This window comes from Colobus angolensis, unplaced genomic scaffold (genome assembly GCF_000951035.1).
Source record: "Colobus angolensis palliatus isolate OR3802 unplaced genomic scaffold, Cang.pa_1.0 Scaffold190, whole genome shotgun sequence".
NCBI lineage: Eukaryota > Metazoa > Chordata > Mammalia > Primates > Cercopithecidae > Colobus > Colobus angolensis.
The window spans coordinates 6,024,666-6,050,386 of NW_012115044.1; the positions used below are offsets into that span (position 1 = coordinate 6,024,666).

General features: G+C 37.3%; 1 protein-coding gene across 4 annotated transcripts in view; it reads right to left on the bottom strand.

Annotated features, from left to right (window-relative positions):
- IGSF11 (immunoglobulin superfamily, member 11) overlaps positions 1–25,721 on the bottom strand; it is a 225,510-nt gene that overhangs the window by 42,063 nt on the left and 157,726 nt on the right. The gene's annotated exons all lie outside the window — the stretch shown is intronic.

Genomic DNA, 25,721 nt, shown 5'->3' on the forward strand with positions numbered 1-25,721 from the left:
AAAAAAAAAAAAAAAAATGGTTTGGCAATTTTCTAAACATACGCAAATGCTATGAACCAGCAATTCTACCACGTGTATGTGTATATACACACACATGTTAAATATATACATAGAAACATGCTGTGAAAGTGCTTTGCAAATGGCAAAATGTACAATGTAAGGCAAGTTACCGAACAGCTGAAATACACTGTGTCTTTCTTGCAACACAGATTCTTGGACATATCAGATAATAAATGTATTTTCTACTGAAAATAAGATATTGTCACTGTTACTCTCAGAAATTACTACAAGAATTCAAGAGTCATGGGAGGAAAAGGCAGAGGAGTACTTCTCTGCAGGAAATCTGCTGGGACACGGCAGGTCTCAGGGACTTGTGAAAACTTGAGACTTCAGAAAGAAGTGGATATGAAAGCAGCATGCTAAGTCCCAAAACACAAGAAATAAAGTTCCCACAAAATGGGAGATTACAGAATCCTTGACTTGACCAGAAACTCAAGTTAAGCAGGAAAAAGGTCTACATGTTAAAGTTTGGGTCTGGTAAACAGGGTGGTAATAGTCAATGAGGAGGATCAGTGTTGGATGTCATAGTAAATACAGCCATTTGTTATCCTGTTCTCTGACTCAAATGCTGGGAATTTATCCCTAGTTCCTCACGAGAAAACTGTAAGAACCTTAAAAAGCAAACATTAGGCCGGGCGCGGCGGCTTATGTCTGTAATCCCAACACTTTGGGAGGCTGAGGCAGGCGGATCACGAGGTCAGGAGATCGAGACCATCCTGGTTAACATAGTGAAACCACGTTTCTACCAAAAATAAAAATTAAAAAATAAAATAGCTGGGCATGGTGGCGGGCGCCTGTAGTCCCAGCTACTCAGGAGGCTGAGGCAGGAGAACGGCGTGAACCCGGGAGGTGGAGCTTGCAGTGAGCCAAGATGGCGCCACTGCACTCCAGCCTGGGTGACAGAGCGAGACTCCGTCTCAAAAAAAAAAAAAAAAAGAAAGCAAACATTACATTTAAAGGCACAATTTTTTAAATAAAACGATAATGAAGGCAAAGACATGCTGATAAACTTCATAAAATAACTGATAGGAAAATGGATACTCTTTGGCCCCCGGCTCAACCAGGGTAGCACAGGGGACAAAGGGCACAAGAGGCACCAGAGAGTCCATAGAAAAATGTCAACAGCCACCAAGACCATCTGTCCCAAGAAACCAAAAAAGAGAACGAAGATTTTTACCATTCTACTATTGGAGCAGAAAGTCACAACTGCTTAACTCCTCTGTTACTATTACTCATGCACTGTCTCACTAGGATTGCTTTAGCCACCTGAGGAAAAAAAAAAGTTATACTCTGCCTCAGAGTTGCCCAGAAGCTTAAAAAACCCTACGGGTAGTCTGACCACTCACATCACTGAGAAGAAATACAACACATGAACACACACAGACACAAAAACCACACAAACACCACTTCAATAATAAGATTCTCCTGAAATCTAAACAGACTCCATAATTGTTAACATCTAAGAGGCTTTAACAATGAAGCATGCATAGCTGAAATGTGATGAAACCTGAACATGAGATGTGTTATCTTTCCTCTGAGGGCTCTAAGCAGTTTCAATTTTGCATGTATTATTCTCAACATTCTTGCAAATTAGGTGGGCATTGCTGCTGTTACCTTCATTTTACACACAAAATAAGGAACGACTCGGAGTAATAAAGTAGCTTGCACAAAGTAATCCAAAACATTTATCAAAGCCAAGACTAAAATTCAAGTCTCATGATGTTCATTTTCTTTCTACTGTAACACACAGCCCCAGGAGAAAGGATTAAGCAAACAGCTGTTCCAGGTAGGTCAAAAAGCCTCTGCATATCTTCCCTTGGGGAGAAGTGATGCATTTACTCTAATGTGAGGGTAATATTTGAAATTAATTTACCAATGAAAATTGGCCTTAGTCCTCAAGCCCAAGGCCTAGAACAAATTAGGTTATGCTAATTTGAGGAATAATTACCAATGCAAACCCTCAATAAAAAAGGGAAATATAAAGAATTATCCCTAATATTTATTGAGTCAGGAATGGAAGCATAAATTTATACTTCCCATGAAACATATAATACTTGATGCTATCACTCTTTCTAAAGAAACCACAGCACATACACGTTCCCTCTATACTTTCTCTGCTTAAGGAGTAACACGTGGGCTCCATCATGAATGGCAAAAGAGACACAATCCTATCCACTAACCTGAATAGCTCTAAGGGATCTGATCTGTTATATCAACTCCTCACCAGATCAAGCTCTCTCCGGTTAGAATTTTACTAACACAGTAAAAATTCTTCAAATCACCATTAAGGTTAAAATTGTGCTATTTCCTATTATAAACAATAAAGCATTATTCTAGTGATAGCAAATGTTGATTGCCACGACGAGATACAACAGTATGATGACACAGCAAAAAATTCCTAAGGTAATATGCCTTTTATATATTTTATAGAGAATATTCAAGGTTAAGGTTTCTCACTGATGTATTTCTCCTAGTGGGTAAAAAAAAATACTCACATGCAAGCATATATATACCCCAAATCAATTTTCCCCTTCTTGCCTGGTTAGGCATTAATAATGTATCCGTTGAAGTTCATAGGGGAAAATAAACTACTTTGTTCCCCTATCAAATATTCTCCTCAACCTGAGAATCAACTAATGCCAGAGGCCTATAGTCACCAAACCAAGAGCTTTGCAGGGTTGGGGGAACCTCAAAAACAAACTTGTAAGCTGCTGCTGGGGAGCAGATTAACAGCTAAGTAGTATAAGACCAATCTTACAGTACTGAGCATAACCGGTCTACTGGCGAGATCTCGCTTGGTGATTTCTCATCAAGGAACAGATAACTTGGTAGAGAGTAATAAATGAATATGTTTATAAGCCATTAGGTCAGCTCTATCCAATAGAACTTTCTGTAATGATGAAATTGTCCTGTATCTGCACCACTCAACATAGTAGTTAGTAGCCACATGTATCTATTCAGCATGTGAATTGTACCTAATGTGACTGTGGAACTGAATTTTAATTTAGACGTCCATATGTGGTTAATGGCTAGCATGATAGATAGCACAGCTTTAAATACTCAGTCTTTTTATAGAACTAAGCTATGTTTCATGCATGTATACCTTACATCAGGGATTGCAACTGGTGATTCACAGATCAAAGCTGGCTGACAAACGAGTATGGTTTGGTGATCAGAGTATTCTGGCTTTTAATCTAAATTGAAACTTATAGACAGGCTACTCCCCAGTTGGCCACTGTATCTTAACATTTTCTAATTCTCCATCACACAGATACAACTACACACACACATTAGCATTTGATTTTTCTATCCTACAAAATGTGGTAGTATTATTTTTCAGATTCTTTTTCACAAAACATCACTTCAAGAAAGCTTCAAGTGATATTTCTCTTAAAAATAATAGTAGACTAATAATATCCATCCCTTTATTGGTTATTAACTACGTGTCAGGAACCATTCTAAGTTCTTCGCCTGTATTAGTTCAGCCCATCAGTATCCACTGAGATTGGTTCCAGGACACCCCCCAGACACCAAAATCCGTAAATGCTCAAGTCTCTTATATAAGATGGTACAGTATTTGCATGTAACCTACAAATATTCTCTCAAATACTTTAAATCATCTCTAGATTACACATAATACCTAACATAATGTAAATGCTATGTAAATATAGTATTGTGTTTCTATTTGTATGTTTTATTGTTGGTTTTTTAAAATTTTTTTCCCAAAATACTTTCAATCTGTGTTTGGTTGAATCCATGGATGCATAACCCACAAATATGGAGGGCTCGCTATATACATACAGGCATACTGTATGTATACATACAGACATACCTCAGAGATATTAGAGATTTGGTTCCAGGCCACTAAAATAAAGTAAAAATCTCAATAAAGCAAGTCACACACATTTTTTGATTTCCCAGTGCATATAAGTTGTATTTACACTATACTGTAGTCTATTAAGTATGCAGTAGCATTATATAAAAAAGTACATATCTTAAAGTAAAAAACACTTCATCACTAAAAATGCTAACGATCATCTGAGCCTTCAGTGAGTCATCATCTTTTTGCTAATAGACCGCTACTGAATGATCAGGTTAATGGTTACCGACAGCTTGCCTGGCTGTGGTAATAAGGCAACAACGAAGTTTGCTACTTTGACACTCCTTTCATTAAAGATTTCTCTGTAGCAGGCAATGCTGTTTGATAGCATTTACCTACAGCAGAAATTCTTTCAAAATTGGAGTCAATCCTCTCAAATCCTGCTATTATCATCTAAGTTTATATGACATTCTAAATTCTCTGTTGTCATTCAACGTTGTTCACATCTTCACCAGGAGTAGATTCTATCTCAAGAAACCATTTTCTTTGCTCATCCATAAGAAGCAATGTCTCGTTTGTTAAAGTTTTATCATGAGATTGCAACAATTCAATCACATCTTCAGGCTCCATTTTTTTAAAGACAGAATAAGCTTTTAATATAATAAAGATGATTGAGCATTTGTCAAACTAGGGTATAAATATTACTGGAATTTCCTATGATTTTTTCAGAAAACTTGTAGATATGCAAAAATGAGAAGTAAAAATTGGATCTTAAAACTGAAATATGACCCATAAAATACAAGCACTTAAAGAAATTATATTAATAAAGTTTTGAATGCACTGATCAAATGGTGAAATCACTTTATTTGGGAAACTCCCGTTTTTATGTTGTTATTTTTCCTAAGATCTTAAAATTATTTTTTAATTTTTTTTTTTATTTCCACAGGTTTTTGGGGAACAGGTGGTGTTTGGTTACATGGATAAGTTCTTTAGTGGTGATTTGTGAGATTTTGGTGCACCCATCACCTGAGCAGTATACACTGTAACCAATATGTAGTCTTTTATCCCACACCCCCCTTCCAATCTTTCCCCGCGTTCCCAAAGTCCCTTGTATTATTCTTATGCCTTTGAACCATCACAGCTTAGCTCCCGCCTGTGAGTGAGAACACACGATGTTTGGTTTTCCATTCCTGAGTTACTTCACTCAGAATAATGGTCTCCAATTCCATCCAGGTTGCTGCAAATGCCATTATTTCAACCCTTTTTATGGCTATTATTTCATGGTATACATGAATATATACCACAATTTCTTTATCCACTTGTTGACTGATGGGCATTTGGGCTAGTTCCTTATTTTTGCAATTGTAAATGGTGCCGCTATAAACACACATTTGAAAGTATCTTTTTTGTATAATGACTTCTTTTCCTCTGGGTAGATACCCAGTAGTGGTATTGCTGGATCAAATGGTAGTTCTACTTTTTATTAACATTTATTTAAGGAATCTCCACACTGTTTTTCACAGTAGTTGTACTAGTTTACATTCCCACCAGTGGTGTTAAATTGTTCCCTTTCTACCTCATCCATGCCAACATCTAGTATTTTTTTTTTTTTTATTATGGCCATTCTTGCAGAAGTAAGGTGATATCGCATTGTGGTACTGATTTGTATTTTCCTGATCGTTAGTGATGTTGAGCATTTTTTCATATGTGTATTGCCCACTTGTATGTCTTCTTTTGAGAACTGTCTCATGTCCTTAGCCCACTTTTTGGTTGATAGTTTTTTTCTTGCTAATTTGTTTGAGTTCCTTGTAGATTATGGATATTAGTCCTTTGTCAGATGTACAGACTGTGAAGATTTTTTCCCACTCTGTGGGTTATCAGTTTACTCTGCCGATTGCTTCTTTTGCTGTGCATAAGCTTTTTAGTTTAATTAAGTCCCATCTATTTATCTTTGTTTTTGTTTCAGTTGCTTTTGGGTTCTTGGTCATGAGGTCCTTCCCTAAGCCAATGTCTAGAAAGGTTATTCCAATATTTTCTTCTAAAACTTTTATGGTTTCAGGTCTCAGATTTAAGTCCTTGATACATCTTGAGTTGATTTTTGTATAAGGTGAGAGATGACTCCATTTCATTCTTCTATTGCATGTACCTTGCCAATTATTCCAGCACCTTTGTTGAATAGGGTGTCCTTTCCCCACTTTACCTTTTTGTTTGCTTTGTTGAAGATCAGCTGGCTGTAAGTATTTGGCTTTATTTCTGGGTTCTCTATTCTGTTCCATTGGTCCATGTGCCTATTTTTATGCCAGAACCAAGCTGTTTTGGTGACTATGGCCTTATAGTGTAGTTTGAAGTCAAGTAATGTGAAGCTTCCAGAACTGTTCTTTTTACTTAGTCTTGTTTGGCTATGAAGGCTTTTTGGGGAGGGTCCATATGAATTTCTAATTCTAGCTATTTTGCTATTTCCGACACATCTGCAGTGACTTCCTCTTCTGAAGTCTTGAACCTCTCAAAGTCATGCACCAGGGTTGGAATCAACTTCTCACAAATTCCTGTTAATATTTTGACTTCCTCCCATGACACAAATGTTCATAATGGCATCTGGAATTATAAAACCTTTCCAAAAGGTGTTCAATGGACTTTGCCCAGATCCATTAGAGGAATCACTATCCATGGCAGTGATAAAATGCATCAAACAGCCAAATTGTGAATGAAAAGGGTAAGTTGTCTGTTCACTGGAATAGCATTTTTAATTTCCTTCAATACTTATGAAATATATTTCTTAAACAAGAAGACTTGACAGTTGAAGTTATTCCTTGATTGATAGATCACAGAATGAATAAATATGGGTAAATGCTATCAAATGGTGAAATCACTTCAAAACCACAATGCGATACCACCTTACTCCTGCAAGAATGGCCATAATAAAAAAAAATAATAGATATTGGCATGGATGAGGTAGAAAGGGAACAATTAAACACTGCTGGTGGGAACGTAAACTAGTACAACGACTATGGAAAACAGTGTGGAGATTCCCTAAAGAACTATTAATGAAAGTAGAACTACCATTTGATTCAGCAATCCCACTACTGGGTATCTACCCAAAGTCATTATATGAAAAAGATACTTTCACATGCATGTTTATAGCAGCACAATTTGCAATTGCAAAAATATGGAACCAGCCCAAATACCCATCAACGAGTGGATAACGAAATTATGGTGTGTGTATATATACACACACACACACACACACACACCATGGAATACTACTCAGCCATATAAAGGAATGAAATAATGGCATTCACAGCAACCCAGATGGAACTGGAGACCATTATTCTAAGTGAAGTAACTCAGGAATGGAAAACCAAATATGTGTTCTCACTCATAAGTAGGAGCTAAGCTGTGAGGGTTATCTTCTATAATTTTTATGGTTTCAGGTCTTAAAGTCTTTGATCCATCTTGAGTTGATTTTTCTATAAGGTGAGAGATGGGGATACAGTTTCACTAGCTGTCATGGAAACAACATTAATCTCCTTGTATGTCTCCATCAGCACTCTTGGGTGGCTAAATGCAATGTCAATGAGCCCTAATATTTTGAAAAGAATCTTTTTTTCCCGAACAGTAGGTCTCAACAAGTGGCTTTAAATTTTCAGTAAACCCTGCTATAAACAGATGTGCTATCACCCACACTTTGTTATGCCATTTACAGAGCACAGGTAGAGGAGATTTAGTGTAATTCTTAAGGGCTCAAGGATTTTCAGGTTGGTAAATGGGTGCTGGTTTCCACTTAAAGTCACCAGTTGTGTTAGCTCCTAACAAGAGAGTCAGCCTGTCCTTTGAATCTTTGGATCCAGTCACTGACTTCTCTAGCTATGAAAGTTCTAGATGGCATTTTCTTCCAACAGAAGGCTGTTTTTCATCTCCACTGAAAATCTGTTGTTTAGTGTAGGCATCTTCTTCAATGATCTTAGCTAGATCTTCTGCATAACCTGCTGCAGCTTCTAAATCAGCACTTGCTGCTTTACCTGGTACTTTCATGTTATGAAGACTACTTCCTTCCCGAAACCTCATGAACCAACCTCTGCTAGCTTCAAACTTTTTTCTGTGCCTTCCTCACCCTTCTCAGTCTTCATATAATTGAAAAAAGATAGGGCATTGTTCTAGATTAGGTTTTGGTTTAATGTTGTGGCTAGTTTTATCTTTTATCCAGACCAGCAAAACTTTCTCCATATCAGCCATAAGGCTGTTTCACTCTAAGTTGTGTGTCCACTGGAGTATCACTTTTGATTTCCTTCAAAAACTTTTCCTTTTCATTCATAACTTGGGTGTTTAATACCAAGAGGCTTAGCTTTTGGCCTATCTAGGCTTTCAACATGCCTTCCTCACTAAGCTTAATCATGTCTAGCTTTTGATTTAAAGCAAGAGACGTGTAGCTCTTCCTTTTCACTTGAATACTTCAAGGTTATTATAGGGTTAGCAACTGGCCTAATTTCCATATTGTTTTGTCTCAGGGAACAGGGAGAACAGAGGAGAGAAAGACAGGCAAACAGCTGATTAGTGGAGTAGTCGGAACACACAGCATTTACTAAGTTTGCTGTCTTGTATGGCTAGTTGGTGGCATCCCGAAACAATTACAACAGTAATATCAAAGATTGTTAACCACTGCAAAGCTTCAGAGTTAAGAAAAAAGAGACCACTGATCACAAATCATGATAGAGTAATAATGAAAAAGTTTGAGATATTGTGAAAATTACCAAAATGTGACAAAGAAACACAAAGTGAGCATGTGTTGTTGGGAAAACAGTACTGATAGACCTGCTAGATGCAGGGCTGTCTTAACCTTCAATGTGTGAAAAATGTAATATCTGTGAAGCATAATACACTGGAGCACAATCAAACAAGGTATGTCTCTGTGAGTGTGTTGTGTGGGGGAGGGGGGGTTATTATGAGGAATTGGCTCACTAGATTACAGAGGCTGAGAAGTCCCATGATTTTCCATCCACAAGCAGGAGTCCCAGGAAAGCTTGGGTATAATCAGTCCAAGTCTGAGGGTCTAAGAACCAGTGGACCTCATTATGCAAATCTCTGTCCAAGGGCAGAAGATGAGATGAGACCTGTCAACTCAGACAGTAAGGCAGGAAAAAAGGGTGAATTCCTCCTTCTTTCATTTTTTGTTCTATTCAGGCTCTCAACTGACTAGACGATATCTACTCACACTGGGGAGGGCAATCTATTTTACCTAGTCCAACTACTCAAATGCTAATCTCAGCTAGAAAGACCCCATAGACACACTCAGAAAAAAAATGTTTAATCTAGGTACCCACAGCCCACTCAAGTTTACACATAAAAGTAACCAGAGTTAATTATTAATTCAATTTCTTTAACAGACATAGTCTTGTTTAAATTATTTCGTCTCGTATGAGTTCTGGCAAATTGTGTCTTTTAAGGATTTGGTCCATTCCGCCTAAGTTAACAAATTTATCGACATAGAGTTGTTAATAGTATTCTCTTATCAGAATCAAATTTTGAATATAAGAAGTCCGGTCCCGCATGCATGCTCTTAACCATCACACTCTCCATTCCTTGTAGGCTAGCTTATTTTCTCCAATCATCATTTATTTCACAAGCAACATATTTTAAACATAATTTTTTCAATGCAATTACTAGTCCCCACTTTACCTCTGTTTTGAGGTACAGTAGAAAGTAATTCCTACTTTGAAAGAGCAGTCAATTGCCAGCAGAGTCTTAAGCAGAAAGTGCTCTGTCTATAGGCTAAATATAGGAACACGTGGTTTTGTTACCAACTTGACCAAGGGTAAAGTAACTAGCATTCCTTCTTTGCCTCCAAAAAGGACATCAACCCACAAACTTCTATCTTTCTTACTTTCTCTGGGCTACTAAGCTTATTACATATTTCCAATTTGACTAGGAAGACATTAGCAAAATAAGCTAGTTTTACAATAGCTGAAAAGCCCTCCTCCTAAAATCAAAGGTGCTGAAATATAAAAGTCGAAGTTCAGAAGGAAAAGAAGTCTTAAACTTAACACTGCTTATTCTAGAATCACTTAAAAATCACCTTCTTTTCTTCTATTTCTCAGAATTACAGATACTGCCCCAAATTTCTGTATAGTATTTCAGAGGAGGTAGGAGAAAATTCAAAGTCAACTAAAAGAAAGGTTAAATAAATTTCCCAATTAGCTTTGCCAATGAACACCATGACTGTCCTTCCATAAAAAAAGAATTACATGAAAGTTGACAAATGTTGGCAATAAACTGGAATCCAGAAACTATTGTTATTACCATTACTCTGATCACCATTTATGCTTTAAAGTTAAAAGGAGGGGGAACATAGACATATTGTAACTGAATTTGTTAATTTTTCCCTTCCCTTATCACATTGTATTCAGAGATGCTTATATGAGGACTATGGCCAGGAATCTTATAGCCATGCATTTCATTAGTCTCCAACTTTCCCTAGTCAGTGGAAAAAAAAAAAAAAAACAAGAAAATGTTATAAGCAGCAAGATAAAAAAAAAATTATTACAAAAGATGCATGCACATTCACTATAACTTCAGGAAATATAAACATTTTATAGTTACGTTTGTTTCCGCCACTGGAATGAATTCAAAAATGAAGAAAGATAGATTTACTTGCAGTGAGTAAAAACTGATACAATGACAAGGTCAGTCTGTGACATTAAGGATTAATAAGTGTGTTTTATAATAGATATTCTTCAACACTTAATTATCACCAAAGGCATTATTATAATAATATGATGAAACAGAAGTATAGACAAATAGAGAATAGCTATTTACTAAGGGCGAGTTTTGCCCTTAGCATTGAGTTAGGCATTGTGGAGAACACAAAAGCAGCAAAAGAGATTCTCAACATTAATAGAAGTCATCATTTCATTTCATAAATTCCAAGTGCAGACTCCCCCTATTTCCTTCTGACAGAAATTCTACTTTTGCTGAATTCTATTGGAGAAACAATAGAACAATAGACTGGAGAGACACCTACAAAATACGTATAGGGGAGAGAAGGCTGTTTTGCTCATAAAGTTGGACACATCATATTAGATGTTAAAGCTGCACTTTAGAGGTAGGTGTTGTACGGATTAGGTGAGGAGTGCAAATAGAAAACCCATTCTGCAATGTGTGGGGAGAGTTTTCTTTAGACAGAGAGTCCATTATGATGCTCCCTGCCATGAATTGTGGGCCACAACTCTCTGCTTAGAGAAGATACAAGCCTCTAAGTAAGATTTCTGATTGAGATTACATATGCTACTGGATGTCAGAAAAGGAAGAGATAGACATGGCTTGGCTCAAAAGGGAAAGATTGTGGACAGTTTGAGTAGTGAGAGATGGAAAAACAGGGAGAATAATTAAACAGCAAGGAAGTGGTACCATACTCCAGACTAAGGAAACTGCAATAAATGCATTACAGAGAGGTATGTCAAGGGTTATTCATGATGGAATAATAGGTAAGTAATAATATTCACGGATAACGTGACCCCACCAAAGGACTACCAAAGCCATTCTTAGCCAGTTGTGACTGTTGAATTCACAAAAGGAGAGCAACTACTATGAATGGTAAGTGGCTTTCCCCAAAGAAAACAGACAATAGGTATCCTAAACTTTTAGGGGAGCATGGCCTGAGGAAGTCTTGATTAGAGAGAACAGCTGTGTATGTGTACACATGTGTGTTTAATTACTGCTGCTGCTGTTGTTAGTAAAAAATAACAAGTGTGGGATGGGCGCAGTGGTCCACGCCTGTAATCCCAGCGCTTTGGGAGGCTGAGGTGGGCAGATCACAAGGTCAGGAGATCGAGACGATCCTGGCTATCACGGTGAAACCCCTCCTCTACTAAAAAATACAAAACATTAGCCGGGCATGGTGGTGAGTGCCTGTAGCCCCAGCTACTTGGGAGGCTGAGGCAGGAGAATGGTGTGAACCCAGGAGACAGAACTTGCAGTGAGCCGAGATCACAGCACTGCACTCCAGCCTGGGTGACAGAGCAAGACTCCATCTCAAAAAAAAAAAAGAAAGTAACAAATCTGTCAAACAAAAAGGTTATACACCCAGGTAATAATGTGGCTCAGTCCTTAAAATTAAGGCTCTCAAACAACCACTGAAATTAAAACTGTTTAATATCTAGAACTTTGAAAATGGTCCTATTATCTAGCCCAGTAATTCCATTTCAAGGAATATATACCAAGAAAATAATAAAATATGCCAAGATTTACAAAGAAATGTGTGTAGTACAGCATTACTTAAGATGGTAAAATTTTAAAAATAACCTAGATGTCCAGCAACAGAGAAACTGTTCATCAAAAAACTATTACACGGCTACTTTTCTAACTGCTTTTGAAAACTACTTAGGGAAAAGGAAAACTGATCATGTTATAATATTAGATAATTAAAATGCAGGATATAAAATTCTGTAAAATGTGTTTTATCATATACATATGTATAAAATGTATCCTATACAGGTATTAATAATGCAAATATATCTAATAAAAATTACTCTTTTGCCAGCTGATTATTCTTTAATAGTATTTGTTTCTCCTAGCTACAACATATGCAATTTATTTCAGACAATTTAAGGGGAAAAAAACAAAAATAAAAATAAAAATAACTTATAATATCACTACTCAGAGATGAAGACTGTTGGTGTATATATACATCTAATCTTTTCTCATGCATTTATTATGTTACTTTTATAATCACATAGTAAGGCTACAAATCTATTCTTTGGCAGGGGTTAATTTTTATGGTGACATATTACAAATTTACTTTTGAAACATTCAACTGTGTAAAGAAAACACAGCTTCTTTCATTTATTTTTATTTTTATTTTTATTTTTTTGAGATGGAGTCTAGCTCTGTCGCCCAGGCTGGAGTGCAGTGGCCGGATCTCGGCTCACTGCAAGCTCCGCCCCCCGGGTTTATGCCATCCTCCGGCCTCAGCCTCCCGAGTAGCTGGGACTACAGGCGTCCGCCACCTCGCCCGGCTCGTTTTTTGTATTTTTTAGTAGAGACGGGGTTTCACCGTGTTAGCCAGGATGGTCTCGATCTCCTGACCTCGTGATCCGCCCGTCTCGGCCTCCCAAAGTGCTGGGATTACAGGCTTGAGCCACCGCGCCCGGCAGCTTCTTTCATTTATATAGTTGATGTAATCATCCTTAGGAACCCCATCCTAGTGGCTAGTAGGAGAACAGACTTGCTAATCAGCAATATTTCAAGCTTTTCCAGCTTAGACAATCCTTTGGTTTAAACATTCATTTATTTGAAATCTGACCTGCCAAAACAGCTGGTTTAAATGATCCCCTTTGGATGACTCAGGGACTTCAAGACAGTCTCTTAGAGCTGCACTCCCACCCAGGAAGATTAAAAGACAATCTGTAAAGAGGCTCACAAGAGCCTTCTGGTGAGGGGGAGGGCTTTGGTCCAGCTGATCTCCCTAGGCATCATTGCTGTTGTCAGCTACAAAGTGACCCTCTTCCTGGGGCCAGTTCCTGCTGAGATGTGGCTGGTCCCAGGCTTTTCTGAAGAAACTTGCTGGCACCTGCACTGTGGTCGTAGACTGTGGACTCCGCTCACAAAGTCCCGGCATAGAGCCTGCTCTGCTCCAAAACTAGGTTTCTGCAAGTTCACAGGCTCTTTCATACATCCCCACCATACTCATTTCTTAAAACTCAGGGCACTGTATAACACACAAAGGGGCAATTTTCCTGTATAAAAATTATACCTCAAAAAAGCTAGTTTTTACAGTGACAAAGGAAAATTTGTTTAAAATGTTCACATTAACAAAAAGAAAATTCTCAAAATAAATGCATTAACCACACAATAAGTTAACCACTTATTCATTACTATAAAATAAGTTATTTTGAGAAAAGTCTCAAAATAAATGAATAACCACACAATGAAATTGCACAGAAAAATAAACTCTAAAAACATAGGAGAAAAGGAATTTTTTAAAAATGATCCTACAATTCTTGGCCTAAGGTGAGTGTGTAAATGGCAGGATCCAGTGGCGAGATCCAGTGGATATTAAGGGTATGGGAGTGAGTTCAGACAACAATGGGGCGTACTATTTGCAATCAATTAAAAAATAATAGTATAGCTCACTAAAAGTCAGTTTACTTCTTGTTGTCACTACGAAATAGCAATTGTAAATAACGTCATTAATAAATTACTCCCTGTTAAAATGTATTGGTCTATGTACCCAATAATTGTCATGGTTACCGTTAAGTTTTAGTAATAGCTACGCAATATATGTGTAAATGTTGAACTGACACATTCTCATTTCTTATACTTTAATAAATGTGGTATGCCCCATGAAAGTTATTTCAGAAGGAACACTAATTATATGGGATTTACAGATGATAGGTAATTATATGCCTGGACTCTGATACATGTTTGTTGGAAAGAACTGGAGCTCATTTCAGGTGCAGTTTCTGTCTCTGACCCATATATTCTCCAGCTACATATTCCTGTGCTTAAAGATTAGATTCTAAACAAACAATGAAAGAAAGAAACACAATTTGAGATATTTCCATTTTGTTCTTCTACCTGCAAATTATTTTCTGAAATTTGCAGAGTTCACTCCTTTGGAAGTTTCTTCACAAGTTCTCCCCTTCCTTTTGTTAATTATTATATTATTATAATTACATGACTATAATTTACAAATTTTCCTTTTTGTACTGTAATACTTTGTTGCTGATATGATTATACGCAAACAGATTTCAATAAAAAATATTTTCTGGCCATTATTTGTTTCATTTCATTATTGGTAGTGAAAATAATTTTGTCATATAGGAAAGGTGAGTCTTAAAAAATAATCTACTCTGGTTGTCAAGCACTCTGGAGAGGTTACTGGTGGGACCATTTACTAAAATGGAAAATACAGGTAGAGGAAGTATTTGGAGGAAAACGACTTTCAGTTCCATTTTAGACACTGAGTTTGAAGGTTCTGAGAGACAGACAGGTGAAAACGACCAGTATGTAGCCATAAATAAAGGTAAAGAGCAAGATCTGGAAATCACAAAAAACTGGGCCATCAAGGTAGTGAAACTGAACAAGAGATCATCCAAGTAAAAGATAAAAATAAAAGCTAAAATTCTGTGGGCATACCTACAAATGAGTGGTAGGCAGAGGAAGGGGAAAGAGAATAAGAAGGAATAACTGGAAGGGCGAGACAAGCACCTAGACAAGGGAGTAATAGGGAGGAAAATGGTAATTACAGGTATAAGAAGCTATAAAAATCAATTTGTAGGTGTAAGTCAGTTTATCATGAAGCCTGCAAGCCAACAACACTAGATTTGGCTCTACCAGGAGGTCTCTGGTAGTCTTTACAAAAGCAGTTGCCAAAGAGTAGTACACCTGGTCACTTTGCTGACACAGATGATTGGACAATTAGAAGCCTACATTGCCTACTCTAGGTGAGCCACAGTGGAAATCTCTGGGCTCTGGTGAACTATAGAATGTGGTCCCTGAACCACATGCATCAGGATTATCTGTCGTACCCGCTTAAAATGCTGATTCAAGGACCCTACTTCAGATACTCAAATCAGAATCTCAGAGGTAAAAGTCAACACCATGTATCCTAAGCACCCAGGTAATTCTTACGCATGCTAAAATTTGAGGACCACTGCAGTATATGTTCTTCAAGGTCCATTCTATCTCTGATATTCTGGACTTCAATGGATTGTCTCTCTCTGAAAATAGGATGTGAAATCATGATGAGTAAAATCAATGCAGAAGTCAGCAATTACATGATAAACATGCAATAATCAGAAGCACTGAGGGCAGAAATAATACTTTTTATTTACATCGATTCATTTTGATCATGTGATATCTTTATTCTGATGAGGGTTGAGGTGCTATAGCCCTGGGGGATAATTACGTTCATAGATAGCTAAGAGACTCATGGAGACAGGATTCTGGGCCAGGAAAACTGTGAAACAAGAAAAAAAAGAAAAAGTTCTGTTTAGTAGTACTGAGGTGCTGAAAAGAAGTCAGAGAACCTAAAAGCACTAGATTCCTATTGTTAGATGTATTCAGAAATATTTAGTTATTGTCTTTCTTTTGGTTGGGAAAAGAACCATATCTCTATTCATCTATATACAGAAATAAAGAGTCAATGTTTCTAATCTATATATAGAGACAGAGAATCAATTTTTTTTTCCTTAGGGAAGCTACAATTTTAATTAATATTCTCTAATTGACATTGACTTTAATTGACTGGTGACAGTCTTATGATGGGCCCCTCTGCCAAGCTTCCTGAGTGAGAATCACAACAAGCTCCATTATGAAGAGAAGCCTTTTGTTCTCAGTGATCTCTGTCTAAGCAATGTTTGTTAGGTCTCAGAATATGAGAGCCAGAAGGATCCTTGAGAGACCCTTTAGTTCAACCTTCTATGCCTTACTTTCTAAAATCATTACACCTACCCATCCCCACCCCCACAGTCTAAAGGATCTGCTCACTTCACTTGAGTTCTTCCCCAGGTACGTCCTTTTGACTCACCTACAGCATCCTATACATTGGATTACCTTGGGAAAACTGGTATTCAGGTATACATTACATTGTGGGTTTGTATATTTGTTTCAAAGAGTTTTTAATAAAACAGCAACTAAGTGAAAAAGAAATCATGAAAGTTGGGTGCGTTAAATCTGTATATGTGTACTAATCATAGCGTTCCATAGACAGTTAACCAACATGCAGACAATGAGTGCAAGTCAGAGGATGAGATGAAGAATGGGCAGAGCTAGAGAGGAAAAAAAAGGGTCAGGACAGAAGACTTCCCACCAGTATGTCACAGGCTAAGAAGAGGGTCTGAAAACACTAGCTGAAGGTTAAGTACACACTTTACAGCAAACACACAAATTATTTGCAGGAAAAAAGCATGGAGAGGAGAGGAGACACAGACAGAAAGAACGGAAGACATTTTACACTTTTAACGGCCTATTAGGATTTCTTAGACTCTGAGCATATGGAATATTTCACAGGTAATGAAAATTGTTTTAAATTCAAATAAGATCACTTCTAAAGTACTTAATTCAAATAAAAATCTTACCCAATTTATGAGAAGAATACTACACAAACTCATTCTAATGCTTGAAATTCCTATTAGGAAATGTCTACCAAATCTATCATATAGTCTACCAAATCTATCACACAAGAGTTTAAAGCAGTATTTATTTTGTCTTCGGCATTCCATAGCTCATAGTTAGCCTCAGAATACAACAACAGTTGATATGGTTCAGACTAGAAATATACTGTCCCTTGACTTTTTTCCTAACCACTAAACCCAATTTTCATAATTGTCTTTAAATTTTTTATAATTTCCATGTACTTTACGCACAAGTGACTCCTCTTTCCAGAGAGGTTACATACCTTGCCCCAAGTTGACAAGAATTCAAGGGCTAGGCCACAAGCAGATCTTAGATTCAGATCCTGAATCTTTTTTCTGGTCCCAGAATCATTTAAAAATCTGATAAAACTCACAGGCTGATTATCTTCCCAGAAAAACAAACATATAAAATATACTTTAGCATATACTTTTGGAAAATATAAATAACCCCCAGATCAGGAGCCTTCAATTTAGATAAAGCACGTCTTCTCAGGGACCATCCTCAAATTCTAACATGAGCTACATAAGGCACCCCAAGGAGACCCAGTGGGATGCCACTCCTTAGCTAAAGGTGTGAGCTGTAAGGAGTATAAAAAATAAAGGGAGGGAAAAGTAAGAAGCAACAAAAAGAAAATTAACTATTTGATGAGCATCTAAAATGTATCAGGAATTACTAAATAAAAGAGTTCTTTTATCTCCTAATTTATGCTTTGTTGCTTCTTCTTTTGGCTCAAAAATGAATCAATGTTAGTAAACACAGTCATCTTATGCCAGATAGAGGTTAAAAAAAAAAAGTCATTAAAATTCTTGAGAAAAACTAGTCCCAAATTATCACAGATCATAAATAAATGTGGTGCTGATCTTCTAAATCTAACAAATATATGTGAGTTGCACTGAAAATCCAAACATTTCCTAAATAATTTTTTAGGAGATAGCAGATACATTAAAGCTTTAGGTGCAAAGCATTAGTGTAATTTTAATTTTCTTCTTTGTACTTGTCTACCGCTTCTAAAATCCCTGCAAAATGTATATTATGTTTGGAATTAGGGAAACATTTATTAATACATGTTTACTGCATAGTAATAAAGTGTCATTTTAGAGGGATGAAAGAAAGATGAGGAAAGGCCAACTTATTTTATATTCAGCAGTTGGGTGGATGAGTTCTGGGTATGAAGCAGTTCACAGGGTTCAGAAAAGACCAGACAAGATTAAGGAAAGGGAAGAAAAGGCCACAGAAATGAGAAAAAAAAAAATAGAAGAGTAAAAAGAATTGTGTGAACAAAACTACAATAGTAGTTAATCAAAGAACCTAGTGTGATGCAAGTGTAATCAAAACCCAAGTCAGTGAATAAAAATACTATCTCCTTTTATACACAAAATGCATAATGAATAATACAAAACCAATACCAAGCATTACCCACTTGGTAAATTTCACCTGGCTACATACCACCAGTTTCTATGTTCAGGCTTCATCACAGTTTCATCAAGCAATCTCTACATGCCAACTCTGCTGCATTTCCAGCATCATTCATGTGATCACGGAGGCTCTCTTCCACCTATCCTGCTCTGGCAGACTGATCCCCCACTTCAACTTGCACAGCAGCCAAACCAGATGATTCTCATGTTGCGTGATCACATGTTATCCAGTAAGGTGGCGATACAGTCTGCTTCCTGCCCCATGGTCCTCTGTCTGAGGCAGGACCCTGTGAATGACCCCTGCCTGGTCTGGCCATTGAATTGAAGCATGATGCAGAAATGGCACTGCTAATGCTTCTCAAACAACACATGAGGCAGCTACAAAGGATTCAGGTCGCACAGCTACTGAACTGTGAACTGCTTAAAGGCAGGAGCTAGGACTCTTTTGCCCAGCATAACCCCGCACATAATACATGTATGATCAACAATTAATTAAACTCATCTGAAGGTTAGGGACCACACATACGTGTGCAGCACTTTCACATGTGATCTTCACAAATGCCCCTAATAAAGTAGGCATAAACTCCATTTCATAGATGAGGAAACAGTTCAGAAAGGTTATACGCTTTCAGTCTAAAATGGCACGGCTCTTCGTGGCAGAACTGAGGTGTTAAAAGGCCCCTGGCTCCATGTTGCTTCTTATCTACACAACAGCACCTTTACAAGCTTGGTTATTTGATTTATCTTAATTATATTCTACATAAAGTAAATATCAGAAAAGTATGGTAAGCTTACCGAAAGACATCTAGCCTTTCTGATTTGCATTTCCTTCAAGCATTTAACAATGTGCTTACTACGGACTGGAATTAAAAAGGTAACTTTCATCTCCATATCATGTATCTTCAGTGACAATCATAAGGATCTCCAAGTTCAGGTTAGCACAAAGGCAGCATTAAGAGAACATATCAAAGATTATATATTTACCCAAATAAAAAGCAGCCAGATCACTTTAATAAGGGTCAGGTTTGGATTTAAATTTAAGTGACAAACCATTTGTCACTTCTTATTCTTTATATCTAGTTTATCCTTTCACAAACTGAATGTCCATGTAGCTTAGCCAAGCCAGTCTTCCTCTCTCTTTGTCTAGTTTCCATTCCCAGGACATCTTTGGAATGCACAGGGCTCTGCCTGCACAGGAGGTGGTAACACAGTACCACATTTAGGAGAGACAACTGCTCCTACCACTTTCTGTAACTCTATCTAAAAGATAAGCTAAGAAAGGGAAAGGAGAGGAAAGAAAAAAAGATACACCTTCCAAAGTAAACTCAGGATTCTGAAGGAGGGCTCTAATTTAAATATATTGCTATATTCTCAAGTGAGATAAGCTATAAAAGGTTCCTAAACATATGGGGATGCTAAAGAAACTGAGCTTCAAGAATTAATGCCAAAAAACCCAAAAGACTATCTATCCATATATATACACACACACACACACACACACACATATACACATATATATACACACATATAGAGAGAATCTTTTAAATAAATGTCCAGATATAACACTCATAACTTGAGTAAAAATGTTTATAAAAGCCACTGACCACATGGCATGATCTGCATTAAATCTTAAATCTCTAATCTTTCTTTACATCTCTATTAAGATTTAGATATAACTTTACAAAATGATGCTGTTTCAACCATTTTAACTCTTCAAAACAAACTATTTCACTTTCTACAGCTATTTGCCAATCGAGAGCCCAAGACGCATCTTTTAAAAATTAAACATAAGCATTTCTAAATGAAGCTGCCTCCTTCTGCCATTCTCCCCCTACTGCTGTGCCATGTTGTCTAGACTTCAGGTCCTCCAACATACCTGGCTATTTTCAACTTCACTGTAACAATCTCTTCAACTCTTTTGCTCTTTAATTGCTACTGACTTGTCAGTAGGAATTCAGCTTAGAAATTCAGTAGGTCCCAGCTTAGAAATTACTTTCTTAAAGAACCCTTCTCATAAAGGACCCCCTCTCCTGTCCATTTGTTTGCATAGTACCCTGTGCCTTTTCTTCTCTGCACTTATTGAAAACATGTTAAGTAAATAAGCAAATGAGAAAGCAAGTGAACACATACAGTTGTATTGTTTTCCTCCTTGTAGGAGCCTCTCTATCTTATTTTTTTATTATGCATTGGCAAGCAGTGCCACTGAATGAGGTGGGCATTCCTTCAAAAGTCAGTGCATGTTCTTCCTTATTCTCACAATAAGGACACATTTGCCAATAACTTTAACGTGACACAGGGTACTTTCAGGTTCACTCCAGTAGAGAAGAGAGAGAAAGAGAGAGAAAATTTTTGAGATCTTAACCAAAAAGCACCTCAGATAAGGGTGACTTATACACAGGGCACTGCAAAGCTCAAATTATTTGTCAGGTGCCATCTGAGATTTTAAAAATATCAAAATATCAGATGCACATATTTTTAATATGTGAAAAATAATACATGCTTTACAGGTCATCCCTAAAGAGAGGCATATGGCCTACTTCTGCAAAATGGGTTTTATGTTCTTCTCTGAATCTGGGGGAAACCAATGCACAACTAGGGGAAGGTGCTGAAGGGGAAGAGAATGACATTCCTGTGTGCCTGAAGCCTCTCAGGTTTCTCTTCCTTCCTTCCCAGGTCTCTTGCCTGCTTTGGGTCCCCAGGGAATTATACATAATAGCCAGAAGAATAACATGAGAAAAGAAGATCAAGTGTCTTTAAAACCCAACGGGGAAGGACTCTTCTGTGAAAAGGTCCTTAATGCTGAATAAAGAAATAAAGTACAGGACAGAGAAAGTCAAGTCCAGAATGGGGAAGGAAACTTATCCAAGCACATAAATGAAACACTAAGCTAGAATTTAGGACAAAGCATTCTTCTGAAGCTACATCAAAAAGGGGATCCTAATTAACAACAGATAACTTAGCAATTAAAAAATATTACACAAGACAGAGCAATAACTCTCTTTATCTCTTCAATAACTTTGAGCAAGTGTTAACTAAAGACGTTAAATCTGTGATACCCATATTCCAGAGGCCCCTTTATAAAAGTATCCCATTGCATTAAAAACACTCAGAGTACTTATTTAGCTACCTATTCTTAAGTGACATTTGAAAAATTAACACCATCAAGCTTTCTAAAAATAGAGCAAGTCAGCTTTGTTGTACTTGTCAGAGACAGGAACAGTGCATCCACCCACTGCTTGCTTCCTTAATTTAACTGCTGGTGTGGTAGAGACATAGAAATACATAAAAGAATAAAACAGATAAAGATAAAATTCATCTCATACACATAATGTAAATAGAAATGGCTTCCGCCCCATTAATTAACGAGTAATTTTTCAGTATCTGCTCTATACCCACCATACGCTAGCACTCAAGAGAACACAAGAGAAAACAGGGTATGGCCCATGTTCCTAAGAAGCTTATCATCAAGTTGGAGGGAAAAAAACTAACAGCCATAGAACAAAAATCAAGAAACAAAAAGCACTATGTAAGTGCTAAGTGGTAAATATTTAAAAAATAATAATAATAATCCAACACTGTAGTGACTATGAAAATAAAGAAAGGTCATTGAATGACAGCTCTGTCAGGGCTGAACCATGAAAACTGGTAAAGATGTAGACTGGCAAAAAAAGAGGAAGAAGACAGCTCTCATGTCTGAATGTAAGTGGGAAAAGTATACACAAAGAAAGAGCAGTTAGGCAGGAAGCTGAGAAGTCTCCTGGTAGACATGAGGCTATGAGGGGACTGGGCTGCGTAAAGGAGAGGTTCAGGTTGGAAAACAGCAGGAACGATGAAGCAGACACAGACTATGAAGAATCAACATGTCCAGGCCGTGTATTGCCAACAGCCATGGTAGCTTCCCCCATGAAAGCAGCAAGATTAGAGAGGCTTCACTGCAAAGGAACTAGTGCAGTGGGTACCAGGGCAAAGCACAAACAGGTGTGCAAGTAATTGGGAGTTTATTTCTGTACAACTGAACTTAATCTCTGTTTTGAAACTCCTATTCTGCTGAATGGTGAAAACTAAATTTCAGCCAAGTCAGAGTAATCTCAATTTCTGGTTTCTCCTTCCTCATGGGCTGCATCTAAATTCCAAAAGATTACAAAATGCTAGATTTGTGTGGTAGAGGAATGGAAGGATGGTGGAGGTCATTAGCATTTATCCACAAACATCTGTAGCTCTCCTACAGGTAGGTCTACCCAGATCCTTAGCTCCTTCCCTCATCCTCATCTCTGCCACAAGCCTTCCGCAAGTCTGACTTTCTGTTGGCTACATCCATGTCCCTCTGGGCATACAGGTATCTCCTCATCGCCCCGTAAGTTATCCTTGCCATGGGAAATTTGCAAAGTTGCCACAGGTCCCTCTAACTTAGACAGCCATCTCTACTATTCTCCAGCCATGCTGGGCACAGGGGATCTGAATGCCACCATCCCTACCTCTACTTTTCTGAGGACAGACATAACTGATTCTAATTCTTCCAAAACAGTTACCTTTATGCCTAGAATTTGACTTATAAAATTCAAAAGTCAAGAATTCAACTCTTTTGCAGTATGAGATACGCTACATTTATCTTTTCCTGAAACAAAAAAAAATCTGATTTCCAAACAAAAGAGAAGGCCAAGTGTAATAGGAAATAATAATAGGGAGAGACACTGATTAAAACTCCAATTGTTACTGCATCAAAATAACTAGACATAAAGAGGATCTGAACTAGGGGATCTTTGAAAATGAAATAAATATGTATAGAGGTGCTAAATGGAAAAACTGGCAGGAATCTTCAATGGGAGTGAAGGATACTACATAAGCAAGAAAATAAAACAAATTCATGGTTTCCTGCCTTTAAGATTATCAGAATTCTGGCAATATCAAAACAGTAGCCAGTTTGAAGTGGAAAGGTTTTGAATTTGGTTTTGAATTATATTCACATACTTTTTTCATTTCAAGTTATGATTTAAAATAGCAGCAAAAAGGATATGTTCTAGGAGTTGGTACTATTGCATTCTCAGTAATACACATTACTGTGGTTTTCAAATACTATTAGCTTTCAAACAACTACACAGTTTAACAACAAAAAAAAAAACCACACACACACAACTAATTTTAAAAGTTTTTAAAATCTTAAAGCATTAAAATCTGCTTTTCCGTTCCCACTTCTCTATTAAATAGTCTTTTCCTTTGTAGAAATAGGTACATAAGTTACTTATTATTTGAAAAAAAAAAATGTTTAGCTAAAAAGAAGACCGAAAATAGTGTTTGATGTCACAGCAGTATTGGCAGCTGATGCAGAACAGGCAACAATAAAGCTGGCAATAATGAGGTGCCAGCCCCAGCTTCACATGCCCTGCCAAAGCCCAGGGGTGAATCCTGCTGAGCTCTGGAACTCACAGATGTGCCTCATGCTCCCTTATGAACTAACACTCTGCCCAGATGATAACCTGAAGAAATAAAAGAGGCAATTATACTATTAAAGAGCAAAAAGCACTGGAATGACTGAAGCATACAATGGGCATTTATGGCACACTGTATTTACGGGGCAGAAAGCAGAGAGACATTTTTACAATCTACATTATTAGGTCAGCTTCCATCAGATTAGCAAACTTCAGGGAGTGACAATCTAGTAACAGAAAATAAATACCGAAGGGGAAAACATTTTAGGTTTATGTGTAAACATGAAAAACAGAACACCAAAATTCAGGATTATGCCAAAATAAGAAAACATACCTTAAAATTAACATCAATGTGGTTTGATTTTAATTTTAAGGTAGTACGTTTTCTTATTTCAATAACATTAATTATCCCGAAAAGAAGTGACTGGAAGAAAAAGGGAAGATAAACAATAAAAGTATAGTTGGGCCAGGCGCAGTGGCTCACGCCTATAATCCCAGAACTTCGGGAGGCCGAGGTGGGCGCATCACGAGGTCAGGAGTTCAAGACCAGCCTGGCCAAGATGGTGAAACTACGTCTCTACTAAAAATACAAAAAAATTAGTCAGGAGTGGTGGTGGGCGCCTGTAATCCCCACTAGTCAGGAGGCTGAGGCAGAGAATTGTGTGAACCCCAGAGGCAGAGGTTGCAGTGAGCTGAGATTGCGCCACTGCACTCCAGCCTGAGCAACAGAGTAAGACTCCGTCTCAAAAAAAATAAGACAGTATAGTTGCTGGACAGAAGAAACTTCTGCTCCAGTGCCTTCTCAAGCCTTGACTGATACCTGAAAATTTTAGTTTATAATTAAGAATAAAGAACGGCATGTTTAAGATAACACATTCCCAACATCATATTTAAATCTATTCAATACAAAGATATTCAACCAAACCACCTAAAATTCAAATTATTATTGCTTTATATTGAAGACAAATATTAGAACAAATGCATTTCTATCTTAAACGAGCAACTCCCAAGTTCCTAAGATCGGAAAGGAAGAACTCAAGCTTCTTCTTTGTTTGGGGGGTTCCTCTCACTACACTTTGATCTGGACTTGAGATTTGGGGGTTTATTCCTGTCCTTCTCTCCAATTCCCAGATGGCGAGAACTAAATGGCCAATTATTCCTGTAGGATCCAGACAAACACAAGGATTTCAATGCCTGTTTGCTTTTAGTTCTGTAATCTAAAAAGGAAATGGAAAATACTAACCTGTAATTAATCTCGTTCATGTATCTTCAACTCACGCTCTTACCACTTTTTCTATTTTCCAATATACTTATGACTTCCTAACACACTTATTAGCAGCATTATACTTATGCTTCATGTCTGTTATCTTCTCTCCTGGCTAAACTGTAGGTTCCTCAGGGGCAAAGATCTCCTATTTTTTCAATATATCAGAGAATACTGCTCAATAGTTGCTGAATGGATAATTTTGCATAGTCTATGTAAATTCTGACATCCTATTAATTTGCCATTTAGAAACAATAAAATTCATGTGCCTGACACATAACACATGGGTACAGGGCTGGACAGATAGATCCTCTTTATTCAGGGCAGACACCATTACCAAATTTGTAGAAGCTATAGCTTAATGCTTGGGAGGTATAATTCAAGGATAAGTGAAACATTTTCAGATATGTAGCCCAGGGTTTCACTGGCATAAACAATAAAGCAATTAAAGAGTTAAGTAGCCCCTGAAGAACTAAAATATAGACATTTTCAATAAAGAATTAACATCTCCCAGTAACACTGGGATAAAGCATAGGCCACACCATAAACGAATAGAGTTGGAGTCAGTGACCTTCAGATAATGCCAGAACCTGGGTAAATTCTAG